Genomic DNA, 26,499 nt, shown 5'->3' on the forward strand with positions numbered 1-26,499 from the left:
TAGGTTCCGGGGCTGTGGGAGACCCGAGGTCTCCTCTTAGAGCTTCCTGTGGCCACTGTGTGACGCTGGACAAGTCACAGCGGATTGTTACCTGTAAAATGAGTTGTGTTAGTCACTCAGTTGTGTCTGACTCTTTGCAGCCCCATGAATTGTAGCCTGCGAGGCTCCTCCGTCCATGGAATTTTCCAGGCAAAATAGGAGTGGGTTGCCATTTCCTTCTCCAGGGGATCTTCCCAACCCAGGGATCATAGAATGAGGGGACTGGGTTCTAAGGTGACGGTGGGGCTCTGTTGCAAATGTCGTGCTTGGATGATGGCATTTAGAGTCTGGGGCAATGCCAGCATGCTGTGTTCTTGTCCTCTTTGTGGGGACGGGTTACTCTGCAGTCTAACACTTCTTGAGGTGACCTTGAAGTCGATCCCTGGGCTTGCAGTCTGGCCCTGAAATAACCTGCTAAAACACTGCCTCATATCTGTAGGAGTCTTCTGTGTCCTCACCCTTCAGGAATTTGTTCCCACCCTCTAGGGAGGGTATGGGTGGGGCCAGGTGAATGAACTTCCCTTAGGGACCTGCAGTGCTGTCTGTCTTGGGCCCTGCATGGACTGTCTTGCTCTGGAAATGTCTGCTTGGGGTGTGGACGAGTGGGAAGCCCAGGTGCCTGGGGAGGGGAGAGTGGAGAGCCTTGTTTGGGGTGGTGATGGGTTCCTCAGCTTTGCCTCAGGATGCTCCAGGTGTGGTCGGGGGGGTGGGAATGCTAGGCGTGGCTCTGGAGGGGTGGGAGGGCATCTCTGCCCTCTGCAAGGTGGACCACTCATAATCAGCCCTTTGTATAGGCTTGGCTGACCCACGGCCTGGTGGGAGGGAGGTGGCCTGCCCGTGGGTTCTGTGGGTAGAAGAAACTCCTGCCGGAGCCAGGGAACAAGGGTTTCAGCCTGGAATCTGCCCAAGGCACTGGTGTCAATGGGCAACCTTGTTTTTCACTTTGTTTACTCCCAAAACCCAGCTCTATCTTTTCCCTTGGAGCAGTCTGAAGAAACCAAATCACAGAAGGCCCGACCAGAAGGGAACCCGTACTGTCACCTGACCTTCTGCACATCAGATAAAGAGACTGAGGTCCATGGTGGTGATCTGTCTTGTCCAAGGACACACTGCTTTGAGTTCATTCCTTGTGGGGCTGGTTTAAGTAAAGAATTTATTCAGGGGACATATAAGTCAACTCTTGAAGTCATCCTTGCCGGTGGGCTCCAGAACACCTGCCGACAGATAGACGGGGTGAGCCTCTGTGCTCTGCAGGCAGGTGGGGCTGCTGGGGATCTGTGTGGGTGGTCACGTTCAGGTGAATTTCACACATGCTGACAGCTGTGCTCTACTGGGTGGAGGTGGTGATGGACAGACAGGTGGGCCCTTTGCATGGCTGCCCTTAGCTCAGATGTTCCTGGCACTGGCTTCTGATTTTGCAGTTGAGGAGAGAGCCAGAAATGAGTCAGAGGGACCAGTGCTGGTGATGCTAGTGGTCCTGATATTAGCACTTAGCGCTAAATCGTCATAACCACCCCGTAAAATCTAGGTGCTAATACATTTTCATCTCCACTTTACAGAAGCACTTGAGCATTATTGAGATTAAATAATTTGCCCAAGCCATAGACAGAGAGGGGCTTGGCGGCCTACAGTTCATGGGGTCGCAAAGAAGCAGACATGACTGAGCACGCAGCAGGCACACCCAAGTTCTTGGTGGCATTCTGGCCTATGAAGCCAGAGTTGCCCAGCCACAGCCTGCACTCCTAACCACCACTTTGACTGTCTCCTCTCCTCTCTGCCGGGGCATGCTGCTTGATGGCAAGTCCGCCTGATTGGAGAAGGGAAACCCCTCGCTAGAGAAGGAGCTGGGTCTCCACCCTTCCTAGGCCCCAAATACCTCTCTCCTGACACACACATTCCTGCGCATTCCTGAGGAGCCAGGAAGTGACTGTCTCTCTGGTCCCTGCAGGTCCCAGTGCTGAGGCGGCAGTGGAGGTGGGGCGGCTCAGCCCAGATGGAGGCTTTTTATGAACCCCTCCACGCTTCTCTTTGCCCCCCTCTATCCTTCTCCTCGTCTGTTGTCTCTCCCTCCTGCCCCGCAGTGGCACCCCAGGCACTGGCCACGTCTGAGGATGGCCTTGGGAGGTAGGCTTCGCCAGAGGGATGGCTTTCTTTGCCTTTCTCGGGGTGCAAGGTTGCCTTTGCAGGCTGCCCTGGTGCAGGGCTGTGTCAGGGTTGGGCTGCTCCTGTGTCTGTAGGGGGCTCCAGGCTCCCACCCTCTGGAACAGCCACGGTCATGTTTCCCTGTGTTTGTTGCAGCTACTGTGTTGGCTGTTACACATCCTGAATCTTATTTCATCCTAACAACAAGGTGGGAGGTAACCCTGCAAAGTTGGAGACTGCACTGAGGCTAGTTTACGGCAGATAGAGGTTAATGCCCAGGTCTGTGGACCCAAGTGCCCATGTCCACTGAAGCCCAGCATGAGCAGAGAGTGGCAGCCGAACAGAACCCTTGTCAGACAACAATAACAATAAAACGCTTCCCAGCCAGGCTAGAGTATCCTGGGTCCGGGTGGGCTGTGTGTCTCCCTCATGAAGGCGCCTTGCTGGTCTCCTCTGAGAAAAGAGGCCAGATGGAAAGCGTTTACAGGCTCATGGGCACCTCTTACTCATGAGGCTGTGGCTGAGGCATTGCTCAGAAAAACTCAGGCAGGAGAACACGTGATACACAGGCAGCCAGAAGCCAGTCGGAGCCTGTCCCTTGCATCTGGCCTGGTTCTGTGATTCCTTCTTTTCAGAGAGTTTCAGTGCCCATTGTCATTGGAACTTGTTAATAGGGGCTGTGGGAGCCTGGTGAATAATAATAATAATGATGTGATAATACTGTGAGAGCTATATTCATTAACTCTTCTAATGCTGTGCCTCACACTGTCCTTAGCTTTTTACTTGTAGGCACTGGAACAAGGACTTCCCATGTACTAACCCATATATTCCTCACAACAACTTTGTGAGGTGGGCACTAATACCCCCATTTTATAGATGGGAAAACTGAGGCCCAGCGAGGTTTAGTTGTTCATCCGAGGTCCTACAGCTAGCAAGGGGCAGAGCTGGGACTTGAATCCAAGGATTTCCAGTCAGTAAGACCATACATGATTCCCTTGAGGTCAGGGACCTCCCCATGGCTTTTATTTCTGTCCCTTGGCCTAGCACCTGATACCAAGTGGACTCAAGGAAGAGTCATAATGATAGAATGAGGGTGTTGGCATCTTGCCCTTTGAGGGGAGGTTGCCTTTAAGTTGCAGGGACCCCGGCATGGCTGGCATGACTTTCTGTTGAGGAGTGAGACCCTGAGGCCTACCCTTGGTCTCCTGAAGCCACTTTCTTAATGAGGGGAGCCCCTTGTATGGGGAAGACTTCAAATGCAGATGGAATTGGCAGGGCTGGGAAGGTAAGCCCAGGAGACACAGGGCCCAGAAAGCCCCTCATTAGGTACTTGTTCTTGTGGAGAAGTCTCCCCGTCTTCATGTTAAAAGTGCCATTAGGCTTTTAACTGCCCGGGAGGGATAGCAAATAATTTAGAATTTAATAAAGCTATCAATTCATAGGGGCAGGGGTTGTTTCTTATTTCTCTCTTTATCCATGTTTCCTGGCATGTGGTGGGCACTGAAGGAATGTTAGTTGCATGAATGAATGAACTAAAATAGAATCTTCATATGGAAAATTCAAGTACAAGAATAGAGAAGAGTATAATGAGTCCCCGTGTACCCATTACCCAGCTTCAGCAATTAGCAGTGGAACCTGCTGGTCATATGTAGCCACCTGGGACACTTTATAGTGAGATTTGCACGCTAGGATGAACTGCTAAGAACTTCTCGAGAGGAAAAGGACACATAGAGATGAGATGCTGCTGTAGGACTAATAAGAACTCGGTCTCATGTCACTGCTGTGCCAGGCATGCTGCAGGTGCTTATTTGAAGGTTTGACCTGACTGCACTGGGCCATGTGGCATTGGGCTCCAGCCCCAGAGTGCGAAGAAAGTTCCTGAGGATGAGTTCAACAGGTCCATGAGATGTTCAGACACATACACTGCGGCTAAAGGCAGTGCAGCCAGCAATAGTTCATCCACTCAATTCGTATTTATTATGACGTCTCTCTTTTTTAAAATGGCATGCAAATACTTTTAAAGTACAGAATAGTAAAACAGATACCCAGGTGCTTGCCACCTGGATTTAAGAGATGTTAAGCACTTGCTCTTTTCAGATCACGGCCAGATGATGCAGAATGTGTGTCTCTGAAGAGGCCAGTTGAGTGAGAGACGTAGCATTTCCCTGTCGTGCTCAAGGATGCCACAGCCTCTACAGCGAAGGGCGCGCAAGGAAGGCCCCAGGCTGCCTTTGAGGAAACCAGTAAGACCTCCCGCAGGAGGTGATGCTGTGAGCTAAAATTTAAATCTAGAATATATAAGAGTGAGTCAGGCGAGGGGGGTGGTGGCAGAGAGTGGGGGAGGTGGACCAGGCAGAGTGTGACCAAAAACAGGAGACAGTGAGTGTCAAGTTCTGGGAAGGGAAGGGCGGGGAATGAGTGTGAGGTGGGGCGGGGAGCAGCCAGAGGCGAAGAGGCCTGGGGGTGGGTGACGGTGAGCCCAGAAGGTCTGTGGGGGCAGTAGCGGGCTCCGGGCCTGTCTGAACTGGACAATGTATGCTGCGAGGGTTAGAGACCAGTGTAATCTCCAGCGGAGGTTTGGGAACAGGGCAGGGGAGCTGGGGGAACCGCGTCAGAGGAGTATTTGAAGGAAGCTGGCTGTTTAGAGCAGTCACCAGGCTGGAAGAGGCTGTGCTGGACTTGGCGTGTTGAGTGGGCCCCAGGGCTTGGAGGAGCAGGACTTGGGAGAAGTTGAGTGGAAATGGAGTCAAGCTCAGAATTTGTAGTAGTCATACTTTCCAAAGAAGGAATGAACTGTTAGGTTGGGAGTTACCTGGTCTTAAATGTGTTTGGGTCTACTAAAATGGAAATGGGGGGAATTCCCTGGTGGTCCAGCGATTAGGACTTCGTGCTTTCGCTGTTGAGGGCCGGGGTTCAGTCCCTGGTTGGGGAACAAATCCCACAAGCCACGTGGCATGGCCAAAAAGCAATACAAAACAAAAACCTTCTCGTTGAGGTATTCAGCTAACCCTAAAAGAAATGAGATGGGAAGGACATGGAGGAAGGAGGGCACTGGCCCTTCAAGGTCTTTTCTTCCTCTGTGTTCTAAGAATATAAGCAGGAAGCGAGTTGGTTAAGTGACCCGTGGGCACAGACGAGTGGTGCTCCAAGGAAGGCGGCTATGGAGGAGGTGCTGGCCTGTTGCCATGGGAACCATCTCTGGTGTGGGTTTCCAGTTCCAAGGATGCCCTGGAAGGAATGAGCTCACTCCACCTGCAAGGTGATGAGTCAGCCTGCTCCGAAGTCCTGCTTGCCATCCAGGGCTGAGCAGGACCCTGCTTCTGCCCCTCATGGACCACTGATACTTCTCTGCCTGAAGTGGGCTGTTGTCATTAGATGGAGGCAGAAGAGGCATCCACATGCCATTCTGGTAGCCCTCGGGATCCTGACTTCAGCAGAGGCAAGGAGAAAGCCTCTGTTCCACTTGGCCAAACCATGGTACTCAGCAGGGCTGAACTGTCATATCTGCAGGCCGCTCACCTCACATTGACAGGGCACCAGCTACACCTGGGACCTTGTAGTCCTGGCATGTAGGCTAGACAGATGCTGTGTGCTGAGGGCTTTGGGGAAGTTCAGGCTGTTTGTGGATGTCTGTTGGTCAGGTGTAGGGGTGGTTTCCAAGGGTGGACGAGGAAACCTGGATTTGATTGCACACTGGAAGGATTAGGGGTCACTAGTTTGCCAATCAAGTCCTAGATACATTTTGGGAGGTCTGGGCTTGTGACTCAGGGCCCTTGCCTCCCTACCGCCCATGTGTGCAATTCATCGTTCTTATGGGGGAATGTGCAGAACTTGTCCACTGACTGCCAGGTGAGGACTAGCATCAGAGCACGAGGCATCTTCCTCAAGACCCTCCTAAATGCAGACCATCGTCTACTGGGTTCCAGTCCCTCAGAATCCAGATGGGGGCTGGAGCCTGTTCCTCCCTCCTTGGGGCAGCCTGGGGATAACATTGAAAAGGCCAGGGGAGCTTGGCTTTTCTAGTTTCTCACTTGCCTACTTGCTTCACCTCCATGGACGTCTGTTTCCATCTGAGAAGGTAAATGACTTTGGGGGAGCAGTGAATGACCACTTTAACCCTTTCACCTAAACACATCTACTTAAATTTTGAGAAACCATTTTTGTTTTTATCCTCATGCTTGTGTTATTTTGATAACGGTAGTCGCAGTGGTTCTATAATTTCGTTTGCTTTTATATTTCCCCACTTGGCATTTTTATCAAAGATACTTTTTTTTTTATACATAGCCACACAGCCTTTATCTTCCTTCCCTGGAGCAAGTGAGATCCAAGTATACAGACTGTTTCATGAATACATATTTATTTGTACTTTCCTGCCTCTTTTTCCAAAAAGCATTTGAGGAAAGCATGAACCCAGTGCTCTGTGACATCCTAGAGGGATAGGGATGGAGAGGGAGATGGGAGGGCGGTTCAAGAGGGAGGGGATATGTGTATGCCTGTGGCTGATTCTTGAAGATGTATGGCAGAAACCAGCACAATATTGTAAAGTAATGATCCTCCAATTAAAAAACAACTTAATGCAAGTGTAGCGCAGGGAACTCTACTCTGTACTCTGTAATGACCTATATGGGAAAAGAATCTAAGGAAGAGTGGATATATGTACAAGTATAACTGATTCACTTTGTTGTCTACCTGAAATTAACACAACATTTACAATCAACCATACTCCAAAAAAAGAAAAAAGATCCAGAGCTTTGTCAGGGTGGCGGTAGGTGGGTGAGGTGATTGAGAAAGTAATGTTAAAAGAACTTAGTTTTTGTAAGTCAGCACTGACCCTAGTTCTGACCTTCCCAGTAGCTAAAACAAAAGAAGAAATGGGAATTATCATCGACTTCCTAATAAAGGGAAGTGCGCTGGTTCGTGGGAAAGAGACACCTTGTCTCTTAGCGTGAGCACCGAGCACCAAGGGCTTGTCCATTTTAGGAGAGAATGTGCTGGACGATGCCATCAGTGTTAGTTTCATGGAGCTCACAGGGACCTTTTTGTATATTGGTTCTTAAATCAACCTGCGGTAAGAGTCAAAAGCACAACGTTAAATCACACTGGTGTGAAGGCACTTCTGTGGGGAGCTGCAGAATGAAAGCTGGTTCCACTGTTTCTAGAACTGCAGCCTGAGCGAGGCCCCGGTCCTTGGAGACGCTCGTCAGCGTTTCCTGGAAACTCCCTTGCACTTGTCTGACAGGGGCTAGAGGGCGGTCAGTGTGGACTCCTGGGCCGTGTTCAGAGGTTTTCAGAGGCTTTTCTGAGACGAGAGCTTGTGCTTGCAAGTGCTGGGTTGTCTGAGGCCAAAACTGCTATTTCATTAGGAAAACAAGAGTTTGGCTCACACCACCTCTTTAGAAGGAGAGCCATTGAGGCCAAAGCTGTCTTCTGGAAGCACTTGGTGGTCTGTTCAACAAGGTGCTCCTGGCCCCTGGCTCTTGGCTGCAGAATGGGGATGAGGCTGTCTAGTCAGGCCTGGGCCTGGACCTCGTCTGGCTGCCCGACTGTTCCGCCAGGTGACAAACTGCTCCTCTTAATTCTCCCATCCCTGGGCATTTTCATAGTGTCCAGCTTTGAGCTCTCATAGACAGTTCCTCTATAAATACTCCTTTCACTGTGGACCTTTTCCTGCATTTTAGGATAATATCTAGGAGCTGAGTAAATTGGTCAAAAGAGATGATCATTTCTATAAGTGCTTTTACATACTAATCAGTTGCCTTTAAAAGGCAGACTAATAAAAAATAAAATGGTGCTCGCTTTGGCAGCACATATACTAAAATTAGAACGATACAGAGTAGATTAGCGTGATCCCTGTGCAAGGGTGACGTGCAGATTTGTGACGCAGTCTGTATTTCTGTGCTCTGACAAACTAGAGGGGTGGGATGGGGCGGGAGGTGGGAGGGAGGTTCAAGAAGGAGGAGACATAGGTATACCTATGGCTGATTCATGCTGATGTTTGGCGGAAACCAACACGATATCGAAAAGCAATTATCCTTCAGTTAAAAATAAATAAAATTTAAAAAATAATAAGAGAAATAGAAAGGGCAGGCTAGCTTAATGTGCCATCCGTAATATACAGCTATTTTTTGTTGAAGTACAGTTTCAGGTGTACAACAAAGTGGTTTCGTACTTTTATAGGTTATACTCAACCTATTTTTTTAAACTAATTGAGATGAAAAGTAGTTTTTACTGCAGCAAATTTAAAAACTACAGCAAAATACAAAGAGTAAATAAGGATCACCTAGAATTCCCTCATCCGAGAGCGTGGAAGTGTGTGGTTTGATGGGCTGCTGCGGTGAATCCGTTGCCTCTTATCAGGTAAGAGTTTGATCTGCGACAGTCCCCCCTTAATGGCCATCCTTAGGGGACCCCTACCTGGCAGAGGTGGGGGTGCCTGGTTTTCCTTGGACCCAAAGTATCTTCTCAGGCATTGGCCTGTCTGGCTGTAGACTTACATTTCTAAGGTTCTCAAGGCCTCGCTAACATCTTTATCTACTGCTAGATACATAAGAAGGTGACTGGGAAACTCTCAGGATTTAAACATTTGAGAGGAACATGTGAAATACTGTTGCCTATTGGCAACTTAGCAGTAGCTGCCCCTTGGCAGGTGAGACCTAAGGGCCAGGGGTATGGCTGCTGAGTGCCGGGGGGACAAGCGATCAAGAAGTGGAATCTGTGTCTCGAAGATTCTGCCCGGTCCTGGCTCCTGACCGCATTCCCCAAGTTCCTGTGAGGCTCGTCAGAAGAGCCAGGGTGTTTGGTGAAATTGAAGGGAAGTAGGCCGAGTCGTAAATGAGAACCTGTGCCTGCCGTCTCCATGCGGGTTCTCACTTCCCTGTTCGCTTCTCTAAACCAAGCATCCTGTGGTCCAGGTGACCCTCTCCTCTACAGCTCGTCTTTAGGAGGGGGCCTCCCGGCGGCAGGAGAGACTGCTTTCTGATCTGGACTGGCCCTTGTTGACCTCTTGGCCAGGGTGCCGGTGCTTGGCTGAGGGTGGCTGACACCTCCAACCCACAGTGAGACGTCTGTGACCCGAGCAATTGTGTGTCCGCTCTGAATACTGCGGTGAGAGGAAGAAGAAGGTCTGTCCATGGAATGACTTAACCTCAAACAGGGATGGAGGCCTCAGTCCCCAGGAACTCCAAGAACTAACACTTTCTCATGCGAAGTTGCTTCAGTCGTGTCTGACTCTATTCAGTGTCTTAGGTGGCTTCAGATGCCAAAATGGGTGAATATACTGGGAGTGCTTGGTACTGTGCCCACAGTAGGACTCACCTGGATGGTTGTGTTATTTTCGGTATGGAGGAGGTGGTGCACAGAAGCTTCCTTTTTCCTGCAACTTTGGCCTTGCCTTTGAGTTGGGTGGGATTTGGGCAGGACCGTAGCTGCCCTTCTTAAGGGAAGAAGAGGTGATACTGAAATGATGGCTTCTTAGAGCTGCCCATCTGTGGAATTGTCAGGCCCTTGAGGAGGTGCACTTAGGGGAGGCTTGATGTTCCTAGCGCTGTTTTTCCTATGGTCAGCTCATCTGACACAGTTGGGGAGAGTTTTCCGATGTCTGGGGGCTGTGGATGATCAGAACTTTGGAACCATGGGATCCACCACAGAGAATCTTGGTGTTGGGACGTTTCCTTGGGGAGGCCCTGAAGGGGGACACTGCCAGAATGTCTCAGCTGCTGTTCTAGTTGTTTGGGTAAAGAGCTCCCTGCTGGAGCCTTGTAAGGCTCTAGCTTGTGGCCACGTGGAGAGGCTGGGATTGATTTATTCTGTCTGGTTGGTTAGACACTCTACCCTCTTCTTCTCCCCACCCAGAAAACCACAGTGAACTGTCAAGGCTGGTCCAGTTACAATTCACGGTAATTGGGAGGGAGAGAGCGACTCCTGAGGAGACCATGGCTTGTGCTTTGCTCTGTGAAGAGAGAGGATCTATGCTGTGAGGAGTGGAGGCAGGTAGCAATTAAGGGCCTCCTGCTGCTGCTGCTAAGTTGCTTCAGTCATGTCCAACTCTGCAACCCCAGAGACGGCAGCCCACCAGGCTCCCCCATCCCTGGGATTCTCCAGGCAAGAACACTGGAGTGGGTTGCCATTTCCTTCTCCAGTGTATGAAAGTGAAAGGTGAAAGTGAAGTCGCTTAGTCATGTCTTAGCGACCCTATGGACTGCTATCTACCAGGCTCCTCTGTCCATGGGATTTTCCAGGCAAGAGTACTGGAGTGGGGTGCCATTGCCTTCTCTGAAGGGCCTCCTACTTACACCTTATTAAATGATCATTTACTACTCCAGGTGGCCATGACTTCCCTGTAGAATTCTGGTTCCTGCAGGCACGTCCACCCTCTACCATCCAAGTGGAGAGTTTCACACCAAGGTTGTATTCCAAAGGGTGGTCTGTGGACCACCTAGCATTCATATAAAAATTGTAGCTTCCTGGGCCTTGCCTAGACCTGCTGAACCAAGTACTCTAGGCTCAGAGCCGTGGAATCTGCATTTCTAGCAAGCTTCTCCCTCAAGTTTTAGACAAAGCTAGAGACCTCTGTGAAGGATGACCTGGGAATGTTGTTGCTTCAGGCTGAACGATAGGTGTTCAGCTAAACAAGCTCAACTCTCACTTCCCCTGGGATATATTGATGATGCTTTGTCTCCTCACAGACTGCAAATTCACTAGCTGCCCAACACCAGCCCCCCGCCCCCCGCCGCCACCAAATGTGAGTCAGGCATCTCTTCTGGACCCCAAGCCCAGAGGGGAAGTATTTATAGGGGACAGGGAAGAAAACCTCTGGTTTCCTCTTGTGACGGTTTTTGACTTTGGAGCAGATGGGCCGGTGGGCTATCTGCAAGGCTGCGTGAAAACTGTTGTGGTGATCATGGTGGATGGAAGCTGCTTTTCTCCATCCTGGACTTGCAGAGGGGGTGTCTGTACCAGACAGGCGGCCCACCCTGTCCTGGCCACTAAGCACAAACATCTGTGTCCTGCAGTGACCTGCCAGCCCTGTTGTTTGGCTTCCTGTGGAGGGAGGGCTTTTCAGCATTGTGTATCCTGCTCTGCTTGCCTCCCCTCCCCGTCCACCTTAGTGACCTCTGGCCCTCAACTCTCAGTTGAGCCAAATTCTAACTGTAGGCTGTTGTCTGGGTTCTAGCTTTCCTCCAGACAGCGTGACAGGAGGGGTTTGGGTTGGCCCTAGACCGTGTAAACGCCTCCTCATTGTTGTGGCCCTGGATCATTTCAGCCTGGGGGGCTGCCAGCAGCAGTGTGCTTGCTGGCCCAGACTCAAATTGTCCCCTCGAGGTAGGGGCCCCGGCTGCAGGAAGCGCGAAGGCCTACAGGGCTCAGCTTAACAGGCAATTCCCTAATGAGTCCACACCCTTAGGGGGTCATCTTGGAGGCTGTAGGTCAAGAAACCCTCTGGCAGCCTTCTGCCTAGCAGAGGGGCTAAGAGTTTTGCAGGGGAGATGTGGCACTGTGGGGGTCACAGTGTAGAAGGGGATCAGGGACCTCAGAAATGGGGGGCCTGAGTCTGTAGGGAAAGCTTTAGGGGGGCTACAAGGTCTACTGATGTCAGAGCAGACTGGGGTTACAAGAAGGACGGGTATAGAGGAGGTGGAACTTAGAGGTAGGATTTAAGAAAAAGGATGTTCAGAGCACTGAACCTGTAGGCCCAGAGAAGATGAACTCTTCCAGTCAGAACAACTCAACTTTCAAAAGGTAAGAAGAGAATCTGATCAGGGAAAGCTTCTAGTCCAGTGCATGCTTGTGGTCTTTTCTGAAGGTCTTAAGGATTGGTGCAGCCTGTGGGTTAGTATCTGGGGCTTGTTTATATAGCAGAACTATGTAAATGTTCTTACCCTTGGGCCGGGTAATTCCACCCCCAGGATTGTGTCCTGAGGAAAGTGTCCAACTAAAACAAAGAAAGGCTTCAAAATAGTCTCTGTGCTGTCCATAGGAGCAGAAGGGAAGGCTCCTGTGTCTCACACACGTCAGGGGAGGAATTTAACAAACCGTCCTGACACATGATTGTGGTGGAACATTTTTTCAGCCTTTAAGTGACATTTAGGATGATCACACAGGAATAAAATGCTCAACAGGATGTTGAAAGCAGGAGAACTTCATCTAGTATGTACATTGTAATCGGTTGCAACTGTAAAAATCTGTGTAAACAGGAAGATAGCATACAAAAGTGAAAATGACTGTGTTGAAGTTGTAGGATTAAATACGTAAAAAAAAAATAGTACCCATTTTTCTTTTTTTTTGCAAGTCAGAGAATTGCTGTCTGCAGCAACATCCCTCTCCAAATGTTTTTCTGCCATCACCTGCCCTTTTTCTTGAGGAATAGCAGCTCAGTGAGATTTAACTGTCTGTTCTGAGCACTTTGCTGCGTGCTGTGCACTGTTGGGTCCCATGAAGCACATGGAGTGGGTAAGACACAGCCCCCTGAACTTGAGAACAGGGTGTGTGTCTGCTTGTTGGGGAGACTAGATGTGCTGAGCAAGCTGATTAGTGCTGATTGCTGGGGTGTGGTCCTAGCATGGCCAGGGGCCATGGGGAGGAGAGGAGGCAGGTAGATGGATGGTCTGGGCCTTCGGCCAGAATTGGACATACACATAGGACCAGAGGATGAGATGGTTGGATGGCATCACTGATTCAACGGACGTGAACTTGCAAACTCCGGGAGATGGTGAAGGACAGCCTGGAGCCTGGCGTGCTCCAATCCATGCGGTCGCAGAGTCGGACACTACTGAGCAACTGAGAAACAACAACAGATAGGACCAGGAGAACTTTCATGACCAGGGAGTCGCCTGCCTGGCAGCTGGGAAGCCCGCAAAGCCCAGTAAGAGTCCAGTTGTCCTAAGATGGGTTTTATCCGAGTCATCACTGCTTTGAATGAGATCAGAGTTAAATAAATGCCTGTGATTCACTCCATTTTCTTGAGACTGGAAACTGAAGTCCAGGAAATGAACTCTTCCAGGAATCTCCAGCGTGCCCCCCGGGACCAGGCTGCTGCTCAGGCCTGCTCCCTATGGGATGGCTGTGCTCGTCTGCCAGCCCCGCCCGTGCCCTCCCCTGGGGCAAATCCCCTCCTGTGAGGCTGCACTTTGGTCCCTGTTGGGCTGGTGGAGGGGGGTGGGATGTCAGCATTCCTTCCCCAGTGATCAGTCCCTGGCCTGCAGGGCTGCTGGGCACTCCTGGGAGGCCGCCCATCCACACTTTCCATTTGGGGACCTTGACATTTTGTTTAAGAGGGGATGTGATTGAGAGTGTGTGAGGGTGAGAACCGGAGGTGCTGGCTCTTTAAGGCTTGGCCTTCAAGTGAATTTTGGCAGAGGGGACACTGAACGTTTAATTTTAGGGCCAGGAGGGGGTGGGGGAAAGTCCCTGCTGCATCTGGTTTGTGTTAAGTCCTTCCCTTCAGAAAAGGGCTGTGTTTATGGTTCAAATCCGGCAGAGATGGGGCAAGCGGGGCTCCACTTCTCCATGCTAAACAGTGGGGCACAGGGAATGCACAGAGCTTCCTTCTGGTCCTCTGACCCCATCCCAAGATAAAAGGTTCCAACTCTGAGACAACTTGGATATCCATTTTATCCCTGAGGTTGAAGCAGGCATTTGCCTCCAGCAGCTGGGCTTTGCACCCCGAGCCGCGGAGCGCCCGGAGTTGGCCGGCTGTCAGTTCGGCTTGTCTGGATCTGAGGGTCCCGCAGGGGTCAGCAGTGCTGCTGGTTCCCGCAGGCATCCCGGCTGTGATCCCGGGTTTGAGGGCTTGTGTCCGGGAGGCCCAGGCTGTCAGAACTGGAAGGTCCTGCACAGACCAGATCCTAGATTGGATCTGGTCTCATTCTTGACAGATGAGGAAACTGAGGCCCAGAGGGCCAAAGAAGCTTGTCCAAGGTCACACAGCAAATCAGCAGCAGACTCAGGATTTGAACTGGACTTTCCTGACTCTCAAGTTTGGTTTGGTACTCTCTTGGGGGTGCATCGGGCTTCCCCTTTTGCCTGCTGTTGGTGTGACTCTTCCAGGTTCTGCTTCCTCTAAAGGCTGGCCTTGGGGATAGGGGTTGTGATGGCAAGTCTTGAAACTTGGTGGCAACTTTCACGAGGCTGTGAGCACCTCCAAGGCTGGCTGACTCACTGCCGTTTTCCAGTACTGCCTCGGTCCCTGGCACAGGGTAAGAGCTCAGAAAAAATGAAATGAATGGATGAGTGCGTGGCTTGGCCTGAGGGTGGAGGTGTTGGTGTTCCATTTAGAAGCATTGTGTTTTCTTCTGAGTCTCTGCTCTGAAGCTGCCCTGTTCCAAGGCTGAGTCTTGTCTTCCCAGCCCTTTCTTGGTTCTGGCCCATCACCCAGCTTCCAGGGAAGTCTAGGGTTTCAGAGCTAAAAGGAGCAAAGGGTCCATCCCCTTCGAGTTACAGATAAGGAAACTGAGGCCAGGCCAGTTGTCTGGGGTCTGCAGGTCCCAGATGGATCAGTGGGAACACAGGACTGAAGGCAGAGCCTGGTGTGTTATGGAGGGAGCTGAGGGTTCTCTGTACCTCCCCCATCCCGTGTCTTCCTCAGTTGGGCAGATGAGCCATTTCCTCTGCCTCTCTCTTCAGTCTAGCTTCCTCCCCACTGTGGAGGAGGATGGTGGGGTGGTTTCACCAGTGCCATCTCGGGAGAGGTTAGGGCATGCAGAGATGGGCCAAGTCATTCCTTTGTCATCCTAGAGCCAGAGCCCCGGGAGGGGCTCTCCCACCCTTCCATCACCTCTGGCTTGCGGGGTGGGTATTTCCTCCTGCTGATTTCATGGGGGCAGAGGAGGGCCAGGGGACACATGCGGTACACCTGGCCAGCACCCAAAGCCTGACTTACTGCTTTTGGAGGGGTATTTCTCATGGTCCGCTGCAGGCCAGGCTGGTGGTGGTAGCCAGAGGAGGAGTCAGGCAACATCTTTGTGCCATTCTAAGAACCGGGAGTTCTTCAATCCCATCGTGGGTTGCAATTTGAAATCTATTTGCCTTATAAGTCTAAATGTCTTTGTTGGTTTTATTATGAAAGTATGACGTCCTCATGGTAAAAACAAAACAAAACAATAAACAATTCCCCACAGGTAACATGGTTATTTTTGTATGCCACACACAATATTTCATATTTAATTTATATATATATGTGTATGTATATATTTACTTAATTGTAAATATACATAACTTAAATTTACCATCTGGACTATTTTTAAAGTGGGCATTTCAGTGGCAACAGGTACATTCGCAATGTCGTGCTGCCATCCCCACCATCTCATAAACCTGAAACTCTGCACCCATGGAACAGCAGCTCCCCTTAAGTCCTTCCGGCCCCTGGCCACCACCATTCGTTCTTCTCTGTGAACTTGCCTGCCTTAGGAACCTCATTAAAGTGGAATCCAGCAGCATTTGTCCTTTCATGTCTGGCTTTTTTCACTCCGCATAGCGTCCTTAATGTCCATCCCCGCTGTGGTGTATCAGCATTTCCTTCCTCTTAAAGGCTGGCTGATATTCCATTGCATGTGCGCGCCGCATTTTGTTTACCTGTGCATTTGTTGATGGATATTTGGGTCATTCCACCTTTTGACTAATGTGAATAATGCTGCTAGGAACGTGGGTGTGCAAATACCTGTTCAGGTCCTTGCTTTCAGTTCTTTTCTGTCTATACCCAGAAATGGAATTGCAATATTTTATGTGTTGACAGTTAACTGTTTGCAGCTCTCAGGCACTTTGAGCCTCTATGGCAGGGGTGTTAGTTCAGCACAGCACCCTGGGCCCTCCCCAACGTCCCCTTGCCCTTCCCCCAGGGCCGGGTCCCTGGCTGGCTGGGCCTGCCGTGGTAGCGGCACCCGAGGTGGGTGGGCAGGCCAGCTGGGTCTCCTTGGTGTTCTATGTCCAAGGCCGGCCACAGCACAGCTCTGGGGAGACCTGGAGCTGCAGAGCTAGTGCGAAGCTCCAGATCTCCTGATGGAGGAGGGCCTTTGGTGGCCAGATCCCCATCCCTCTTCTCTGTAAATCTGGTGAAGTGGGGTGCAGTCTGCTGGGCACCCTGGAGTGGAACAGGAACCCCAGAGCCAACTGGCTCCATTTTCCCCCCTGGCTTTTTTTCGCCCCCAGTTCTTCCTGCCCCAGGCTGTTTCTCTCCTAGGAGGTTACTGTGTGATCCCTTGTCTTCCAGGGAGTTCCAGAGACTAATGGCACACTTCCTAAATTCCTGTGGAGAAAAGGTCTATTTCTTGCTAACAGAGCGAGCTCTCCCCTCTGGCTTGCTGCTCTATTCGCGGTCCACCACTGTGTCGAGTCGGGCCCCCAGACATGCTCACCCTGCAGAGTGAACTGGGTTCTGCTTGCTGTCTGGAGTGGGCCTCCACCACATGCTGTGTACTGGCCCCTGGCCAGGATCTGCGTTATCATTTTCTGATGCTCAGTCCGTGTGTCACTGGTGGGGCGTGTAGTTACCTATCGGCTTGGCCATGGCTCCCGGAGCTGGGCTGTCTCTGTTGTTGTGGCAGTCACTGGTCTAGGACCCTGTACTTAGAGATATTCAGTGAGAGGAAAGAGAAAGTAAAGAGAGTTTGGGATCTGGTTGGGAAATGCCTGGTTTGGGGTTTGGGGCCTGCTTTTTGCCAGCTGGGTTAATTTATCTTCCAGAGTCTCAATTTTTCTATCTATAAAACAGGGATCAAAATCTCCCTCTTAAAACTTGTTGTAAAGAGTGAATGTGATGATCAGGACAAAGTGCTTAGTGAGTGTCACTAAATGTCAGCCGTGTCATTACTGTGCCCTCTAAGTGGGAGAAAAGTCACCCGCTGCCGGGTCTGGGTGAGGAGCCTGGGGGAAGGCGAGGTTTTAGGAGGGCCATGATGCTTTCCTTTGCTTCTCAGTTGTCTGGTCCCTGGAGAGGCTGGGAGAGGAGCAGGAAGCTGTGTGATGCCGTCTGGCTGGGTGGCGGCAGTTTCCTCTGCAGGAGGAAATTACTTCCTCTCCAGGGAGTCCAGAGTTGTGTGAAGCTCTCCACGCAGCTGGTTGCTGCTTGCTGAGTGGTGATTGTGTGTTGGGGGAAAGGAGTCGTCCAGGGTACCTTGGGCTTCATTCCAGATGTTATATTTTCTGATCATGGCACCCTATCCTGTTAGACCTTCTGGGAGCCGTTCTCTCCAGCACCAGGAGGTCTGGCTCAGAAGTGCCCCTGCCCTAGGCTGACTGGCCCCTGTCCCGACTGTTTCTAACATGGGTCCTATCTACCTTTGTGGGCTTCCAAGGTGGCGCTAGTGGTAAAGATAACCCGCCTGCCAATGCAGGCGATGTAAGAGATGCAGGTTGGATCCCTGGGTCGGGAAGATCCCCTGGAGGAGGGCATGGCAATCCACTCCGGTATTCTTACCTGGAGAATCCCATGGACACAGGAGCCTGGCAGGCTCTGTTCCATGGGGCCACAAAGAGTCGGACATGACTAAAGCCACCTACCTTTGTAGGTTGCAGGCTCTAGGATCCTGTCTCCCTCACATGTGGGCATAGGAGGCAGCAGCCTCTGTCTCCATGCAGTAGAGTGCGCCTTTCTCCTGCAGGATAGGATGCTTGGGACCACTTGTGCACAGGTCATGTCCAGGCTCTGGGGAGGGAACAGGAGAGCGAGTCCAGCTTGGGGCTGCTGGCTCCTTTCTGCCCCTCCCTGCAGGAGAGTCCATCCTGCAGAGGTTTCTGGGTACTGAGAACAGCCTTTGGAGCTGCCAGTTCTGGGCTGGAGGGAAACTCTGCTGTCTTACTAGCCATGACCTCTAACAGGTCCTCCTTCTGAGCCTCGGTTTCCTCATCTGTAGAAAGAAGGTGATCCCTCTTGCAGGATCACTGCCAGGACTAAATGAGATGATGGCATCCTGCAGCTAGTGGGCTCCCTAAGCAGGGATGTTATTTTGTAAGTGTGCCTGGAGCCAAGGCGCACTTACACAAACTCTTCTTTCCCTTCTCTGCCCAGAAGGCAAGGTGATAAAGACTCCCGGTGTGTTTTCAGAGCCCAGAGTTGCCCCAACATGTCTGATTCTAGGATTTACCTCGAGTACTTGTTACTTGTTAAAATACCGATTCTTACCCCAGAATTCCTGATCCAGAATGGCAGTTGTTGGGGTGGGGTCTGTATTTTCATCATATTGTATGATTCGGCCAACTTGGGAAAGCTCACCTCCCTCAGATTGCTTTCCCAGGGGCTGTATCCCTTGTTCTTCACAAGAGCTCTCTGGGGCAGGTCTGAGGCAGTATGGCCCCATGTAAGGTGAGGGGGGCTTTACAGGTGAGATGGTGGGTGGAGTGGAAGGGTCAGAGGTGGTGGTGGTCTGAACAGAAGTAGTGGTTCTGGTAGTGGAACCAGAATCAGAACTCAGATCTCCCGGTGCTGTGTGTCCATTGTGCCTGCAAACATTCCAGTAAAGCATGGAAAAGGTGGGGGATGGAGAAAAATGGGGGAACTGGAAGGAGGTGAGTAGCAAGGCCGCAGTGGTGGCAGAGGCAGACCCATGACGCCCTTCTGACCCCCTTGCGGGAAGCCTGCAGAGGCCAGCATGGGAACAGGTGGCAGGCACACTAGGGCACTTCCCCAGGTGTGCCTTCTGAAAACCCGGGCCCAGGTGAGCTTTGTCCCAGGGCCGCTGGGAGTCAGCAGGTGTGAGGAGTTTGGGGGTGGCTGGGGCCAGGTGGGCAGGGCCTAAATAAGACACACACACTTGGATCAAGTTGTTGTTGTTCAGTTGCTCAGTCGTGTCTGACTCTTGCGACCCCATGGACTGTAGCCCGCCAGGCTCCCCTGTCCCATGGCATTTCCCAGGCCAGAATACTGGAGTGGGTTGCCATTTCCTTCTCCGGGAGTTCTTCTGGGCCTAGGGATCAAACCTGTGTCTCCTGCATTCTTTACTGCTGAGCCACCAGGGGCGTCCCTGGACTTAGGGGCCCATTTTAGCCTCTTATCTTCCCTAAATTTTTGTGTAGGCACTGAAGTTCAGTTTGCAAATATATATTTATTTACATGAGTCTTTGATTAACATTTGTCATCCTTCTTAGACAAAAGTCTCCTTGATTAGGGGCTGTGTCTTTACTTGGCCCAAAGTGGGACCTTCCCAGGGCCATTGGCAGAGTCCTGGGCAGGTAGGGCAAAAGCCTTCTAGAAGCACAGGCAGGGCTGGCTCCCCTGCTCAGATGGAGAAGTCAGAGTGTGCGGGAGAGGCGAATGGACTTGGCCAAGGGCAGCTGGCCATGGCAGATGCGGGGGCCCACGGCCTCCCTTCGTCCTTATTCCCGAGGTTGGCCTGGTGTCCATGAAAGAGAAACTGATTTGGGTCCTCTGTGTATCAGGTCCCCTTCCAGTTTCCCCCGAGAGGCTCCTAATGATGATTTCGGGTTGATTTTTCTCCTTGTGTTGGTGGAGAGGTTTGGGGAAGAGGGGGTGGCGGGAGGCATTGGAATTGCTCATTTAAGGTGTTCCAGTCAGGGTTACCTCTACCTGGACGGGGGGCTTCAGGAGCTACCTCTGCCTGGACCCACCGCTAAGGGTGATCCGATTGGGCTGCAGTGAGGTGGGCTGAGGGCAGTGAGAGAGGAGGAGCCCTGCCCAGGCTGGTGCATGTGACCTGCTGCTGGGCCCGCGGGAGGAGCAGGAGGGAGGAGGGCCACGCTGAGCGAGCCTGGGTTAGAAGCATGAGCTCTGCACTCCTCCGACTGGCTGTTTGATGTGACCTTGTGAGCATCTCTCTCTCAGTTTTCTCCTCTGTAGAAGGGGATGAATGACAGCACCAGCCTCATAGGGTGTCAGTATTGAGGGCTGGCAGAGCACTTGGGGCCATGGGGCGGTGGGCTGCGGAGAGCAGCCTGCTCTCTGAAGTCCTCTGTGCTGACTTCAGGTTAGATTGTCAGGCTGCGGACGGTGGGCCTTCTGTAACTGTGGTGAGTGCTGTGGATGTCTGGCACCTTCTCCCATTCCGCCTTCCTCTGTTGGGTTGGATCCAAAACCTTGGTGTGACCTCTGAGCCCTCCTTCCCTCCCTCCCTCTCTCCCTGAGTATCTCTCACACCCACCCACTTCTCTGTCCCTGCCACCACCACCCTGGTCTAAGTCACCTGTGCCTCTTGCTGGGACCTCTCTTGCCACGGTCTCCTGATTGGTCTCTCCTGCCATTCTGGTCCTCCTCTGATCTGTTCTTCACACTGTGATTAGGTGTCTCTTTCTAAAACGCAAGTGTAAGTATGTATAAACTAGCACCTGACTCCTGCACACCCACCTTACCCTACCCTTCAACCCTCAGCTGAAATCAAATAAAACCTCTCCCTTGTTCTCAGGAGACACCATCCAGTGTCCCGGGGAGCTCCATGCTCCTGCGGTCTGCTGGCTCCTAGCTCCCTGCCCCTCTCTTCCTGCATCAGCCCGCGTGTCCATTTCCCAGTGGCTTCAGCAGCCTTCGTCCCTTCCCCCGGGGCCTCTGATATTTTCTTTCCCCTGCTTGGGGGATACCACCGTCCTGGCCACCCCTGACCCCACACGTGCAATGGGTGCCGTGCATCTTGGTTTGCACCTGTTGTCCGGATGTAATTATTAACAGCCCCTCCCTTTGTTTTCAAGTGCCCTGGTTTTGCTGATAAACTTTATGGTCCCCCTCCACATTTGCAGTCTCTTCACCTAATTAAAATTCCTCAGCTCTAAAAATGCACTTACTTCCTCAGAGCAGTGGTCAGAGACACACAGACAAATAGACACACACACACAGACAAATAGACACACACCCACACAGACAAATACACACACACACACAGACAAATAGACACACACACACACAGACACGCTGGACCAGGTTGTTGTTGTTTAGTTGCTCAGTCTTGTCTGACTCTTGAGACCCCATGGACTGTAGCCTACCAGGCTCCCCTGTCCATGGCATTTCCCAGGCCAGAATACTGGAGTGGGTTGCCATTTCCTCCTCCAGGAGATCTTCCCAACCCAGGGATCGAACCCCTGTCTCCTGCATTGCAGGTGGATTCTTTACTGCTGAGCCACTGGGGAGCCCCTGGACTTAGGGGCTCATTTTAGCCTCATATCTTCCATAACTTTTTCTCTATGCATGGAAGCTCGGTTTGCAAATATATATTCATTTATATGAGTCTTTGATTAACATTTGTCATCCTTCTTAGACCAGAGTCATCTTGATTTAGGGACTATGTCTTTACTTCGTCCATAGTGGGACCCCTGATCATGCTCAGTAAGAATTTATTGAATGAGTGAGTGAATGGGTGGATGAATGAATGAACCTGGCTCCAGCTGACTGGCAGAGGGAGCCTGGGGCCTGGATGGTTCAGGAACATCTGCAAGGGCCTGCCTTGAGGGAGGCTGCTGACATTGGGCCAATCCAAGCCTAAACAAGCCGGTTGCCCACACCCTGGCATACACATCCACTGACTTGGCTGCCCCTATAATTATTCATGGCCTTTCTCAATGGGCTTTGTGTTCAGGAAGCCAAAAGAGACAAGAGTTCAAACCCTTTTCCCACCTCCTCAAAACTGAGACCTAGGAGAAAGAGCTGCCTGGCCCATTCTGCCTCTCTAGGGAGCCACGAGATCCAGGACCTTCTCTCGTGGCTGGATGTGAGCGCTGGTGTGATTCTCATCCAGTGTCCTGGGCTGCCCTCCCTGGAATGGGCCCAGGGACTGCCTGGGGACAGCCGTGTACATGCTCGTGCGGTTCTCGGCAGACCTGAGTCTGGTGCTGGCCGAGGCCTCATTGTTCTCCAGCCTGAGCGGAGAACCTGGAAGGGCCTCAGTCCCCCGCAGAATGGAAAAGGCTCAGGCACTGGCATCCTACGGAGCCCAGTTCAGATCTCAGCTCTGCCTCTCACTAGCTGTGTGACAGGGAGGGTTGTTGAATGCCGCTGGCCCTCGCTTTGCTCGCCTAGCACAGGGTTGTTGAGTAGGTTTGCTGAGATAGCGCGTGCCTCACTGAGTGGTAATAATAGTCTACATCTTTGAGCAACTCCGAGGCCTTATTCCCTCTCTCCTCCCCTCCTCTAGGGGCTCCCAGAGGTCCACTTTGCCTCCATTATCCCCTCCTTGAATTTGAGGGCTCAACGCTGTCCTTTCCTCTGGAACAAGGTTTGGGGGAGGCTGCCTCTCTCATGCCCTGCGCACTTTCTGAGCTGAAGTCCGAAGCGGGGAGACACAGTGGGTGTGGATCTCCCAGCTCCCTGGAGGCTGTGCACACACTCACCCACAGACGGTAGCCCTGGTCCCGCCTCCTCCCAGCAGTCGGTTGGGAGGGCCTGGCCAGATCTGCCTACGGCTGCTTTCCACCCTTCCAGAGATGTGGAAGTTTCCACAGACATTTCGGTTCCTCAGTCTCCCCTCCCCATTCCTGATCCCCCTGCCACCCTGTCCCTTGAGCCGGGCTGGCCCCGCTGAGGTGTTGGCCAGCCACCTGGCCAGCAAGCCTGCTGTGCTGGGCTGCCCACGCGCTGGGTCACAGCTGGGTCTTGGTGGAGACTGGGAGGGTGGAGATGGCTTTGGGCTACGTCCGCCTGGGCCTGGGTGGCGTTTTTCACAGCCCAAAAGTTGCCCATGATTTCTTAATAAAGGGGTTTGAGGGTTTCTGTGCTGCTTTATGAAGGGTCTTCCCAGGTGGTACTAGTGGTAAAGAGCTCTCTTGCCAGTGCAAGAGACATAAGAGATGCAAATTTGATCCCTGGGTCCGGAAGATCCCCTGGAGGAGGGCATGGCAACTCACTCCAGTAATTCTTGCCTGGAGGATCCCGTGGACAGAGGAGCCTGGTGGGCTACAGTCCATGGGGTCGCAAGGAGTCGGACATGACTGAAGTGACTTTTCATGCATGCATGTGCGCACTGCTTTATAATGTGCTGTGTCTGTATTTTGGGAGAAGAAACTTTATTTTCCTGGACATTGGGTGAAGAGATTGACTTCATTAGGCTCCCCCGACTCATGGCCCACTTGCAGGTCCATCCATGCAAGGCCACTGCATAAAACATATCATGTTTTACCCTAAAATCTCCCCGCGATGGTCATGCCGTTGGTCCCCCACCCCTCCCCTTCCAACACAGATGACAGAATGACACCTGTTCTCCCAAGGACCCCAGCGTTCACTGTGTGAGAATTTCTATGAGAGATTTCTGGGGTGGATTGTTGGGCAGGTGCGTGCTGCACCGCATAATGTAGCAGTGGCTTGCTCTCCAGCATGGCTGCACAGCCCACCCTTGAGGGCTCCTGGATTCCTCAACCACAGTGGTATTTGGGATAATCACCTCTGTAATTGTTTGCCAGTCTCTTGGGGGTAAAAGGCGAATTATTGTTTTATATGCAACTGAGGAGGAATTCTTAAAGTGCCAAGCCTTCTGTTCCCTTCCTCCATTCAGTGTTCCTGGAACCAGAAACTTCCTCTTCGGTATGGAGTGATTGCAGAAAGCTCCGACTCCCCAGGGAGTGGCAGTTTATAGACAGTCTGTTCATGCTTCATCCTCCCCACCCCTACCCAGAGTGCACATCACTGGCGTGGTTCCTTGTGGCTTGCAATGCTTGAGCAGCTGCTGGGTTCTCAGCTTGTGCCCCCTGCCACCTGCTTTCTGCTTAGGGCATCTCTGATACCCTGAAGGCTCTGGGTTCCCTGGAGCTTTGAACTTTCTCTTGGGAGGCTGTGTTTCTACTTGCATTCGGTGTGAGGGCATGTGGCGGTCCCTTGGGAGGGAGGTGTGGGCGGCATCGTAGCATTGGTGTGGGTTCTGGGCTGAGGTCGTCTTACTGATCATATGAGCTTGACTGGGTCAAGGAGCCCGGGGCCAGGGATTACTGGGGCACAGGGCTGGCTGGTGCATGCTGGCCCAGACTCAGGCACACACCAGGCACCCGGGCAACCTCTGTAACCCTTGGATGGTCCAGGTGACCATCTAGAACACACAGGCAATTCCATGGACCCTGAGCATTTTCTATTATCTCACTCCTTTCTGTGAGCATCTGTATTTTATTTCTTGTATTTAAATAGGGAACTCTAGATATTATTAACAACTTGTCATGTGCTAGGCTTTTTGCAAGGGCTTCCCAAGTGCACAGTGGTAAAGAACCTGCCTGCCAGTGTAGGAGGCGCAAGAGATACGGGTTCAGTCCCTGGGTTGGGAAGATCCCCTGGAGGGAGGGCATGGCAGCTCACTCCAGTATTCTTGCCTGGAGAATCCCATGGACAGAGGAGCCTGGTGGGCAATAGTCTATAGGGTCGCAAAGAGACGGACATGACTGAGTGAGTTTGCAAATGTTAGCTTATGGAAACCCCTTAACAGCCTAGGGAGAAAGACTGAGGCTCAAAAAGGGCAAGGATTTGCTCAGGTCTCAGTGTTAGTAAATGGCAGAACCAGATCAAATCCAAGTCTTCTGCCCCCAAACACATTCTCTTAAGCATGAAGCCCGTGGTCCCTAGTGTGGTCTCCAGGCCAGCAGCATCAGCACCAGGTGGATTGTTGTGGGAAATGCAGTTTCTCCACCTGTCCATTAATTATGGAAGCAGAAGTCTGGAGGGATCCATAAATCTGGTCTAGCGAGCCCTCCAGGTGATTCTAATGCATGTTCAAGTTTGAGAACCACCGCGTGGAGCTACTCTGCTCCACGTTTTTCCGTTTATTTGTTTGCTGCCCTGCTCTTGTGTCATTGGGCCAAGGCTCAGACTTTGGGCCTTGGCCTCTCTTCGGGGGTTTCCTGCTCACCAGAGAGGTGCTGGATGGCATCACTGACTCGATGGATGTGAGTTTGAGTGAACTCTGGGAGTTGGTGATGGACAGGGAGGCCTGGCGTGCTGCAGTTCATGGGGTTGCAAAGAGCTGGACATGACTGAGGGACTGGACTGAACTGAACTGAGAAGAGGTGCAGTGGCTATCTCTATTGGGTCTGGGGTCTTTAGGAACCCCTCCCCAGTCCCTAAAAGCATTGGGCAGGGCTGATGCCCCCACTGCCTCCAGCTCCAAGCTTCTGGAGGTCATAGTTCCTGACCCTGTGCTAAAGGAGATGCCTTGAGAGGGCAGGGGTCCCAGGGGTGGACTGTGGGACAGGCCAGAACAGAAGCTCCAGTCCAGCGGGTTATTCAGGGACACAGAGAAGAGACTTGGGAAACTTCTTGATCCAAGCAGTGTCTCTTTCTTTTCTGCAAATTTGTAATAAGTGGTTTGGCCTCTCCAGAGGCTCCCTCTTGAGGGGCTTGGAGCCGGGGCAGAATCTTTGTTCCCAGTCAGCAAAGCTAACACACTCATTAGAAATGACCCTGGTGAGAGAGGGGTCGCTAACTGTACTGTACTTTACTTTTTGAGCCCCCACCATCAGTCCAGTACTGTGCGCTTTAATTCTTATCACAACCCTAGGATTGATTATTCCCATTTCATGGATGCGACCATCAAGGCTTCAGGCTGTACAGTTGAGACACAGCTCAACCACACAGAGGAGTCAGGTTAGATGCTTGAGGTGGCCCGACCACAGATTCCCATATTTTATGAATACCAGGCAGGGCTTGAGCCTTGTCATGTGGGGAAGTTCTCTATGGAACTGAGTGGCCCGTGGCTCTCAGCCTCGTGCCAGGAAAACCAAATGACCTCACATGTGAATGGCTTTTCCTTCTTTGGGGAAGGAATGTGCAGGCCATTCCTGTGAGTTGCAGCCCACGTGGCCTGTGTGCTGTCAGACCCACAAGGGCCAGACTCGGAGTCCAGACATGGGGGAGGTGTCACAGGCAGGCCCACCCTTGGCTTGGCAGTGGGGAGCAGGCTGTTCTCGACTTGGGCTCCCCAACTGGTGTGAAGTGTGCCCAGGAAGAGCCAACAGGCCTTTCATGGCTAAGCGGGTGTCCTGGAGTGTGACCTGCTCTTTGGAGTCACCACTCTCTGGGGAAGCAATAACAAGACCAGTGGGGGCTAAAGCCCACAGCTCAGGCCTGGCCCAAGTGCTACACGTGGGCCCAAGATGAGCCCAGGCTTCCCCCCTTGGAATCTTGGTCTCAGTTACTTCAGTGCCTAGAGAGGGCGGCGGTCTGGGGCCTGCCTTTGAGACTGGTTCCTTGCCAGTGGGCCAAATGGGTTTTTAAAAGACTTAGTGGGGTCTTGGAATATTTTCATTAAAAAAAAAAAAGTTTTATTGATATATAATTCACATACCATACAATTCACCCATTTAAAATGTACAATGTAATTTTTTTAGCATATTCAGATATGTGCAACCATTACTGCAGTCTCATTTTCATCACCTCCAAAAGAAAGCCACCCCCCTTAGCTGTCACTGACCCCCAGC

The 26,499-nt window shown here is 51.8% G+C and overlaps 1 protein-coding gene and 1 non-coding gene across 9 annotated transcripts in view; both read left to right on the top strand.

The window, feature by feature from the left end:
* ACTN1 (actinin alpha 1) overlaps positions 1 to 26,499 on the top strand; it is a 101,880-nt gene that overhangs the window by 14,569 nt on the left and 60,812 nt on the right. The window lies entirely within an intron of this gene.
* On the top strand, positions 7,970 to 8,076 carry LOC138074691 (U6 spliceosomal RNA). Its single transcript, XR_011144514.1, has one exon. It is a non-coding gene; the product is annotated as a U6 spliceosomal RNA (small nuclear RNA).

Source organism: Capricornis sumatraensis, chromosome 2 (genome assembly GCF_032405125.1).
Source record: "Capricornis sumatraensis isolate serow.1 chromosome 2, serow.2, whole genome shotgun sequence".
In the NCBI taxonomy this organism is placed as follows: Eukaryota; Metazoa; Chordata; class Mammalia; order Artiodactyla; family Bovidae; genus Capricornis; species Capricornis sumatraensis.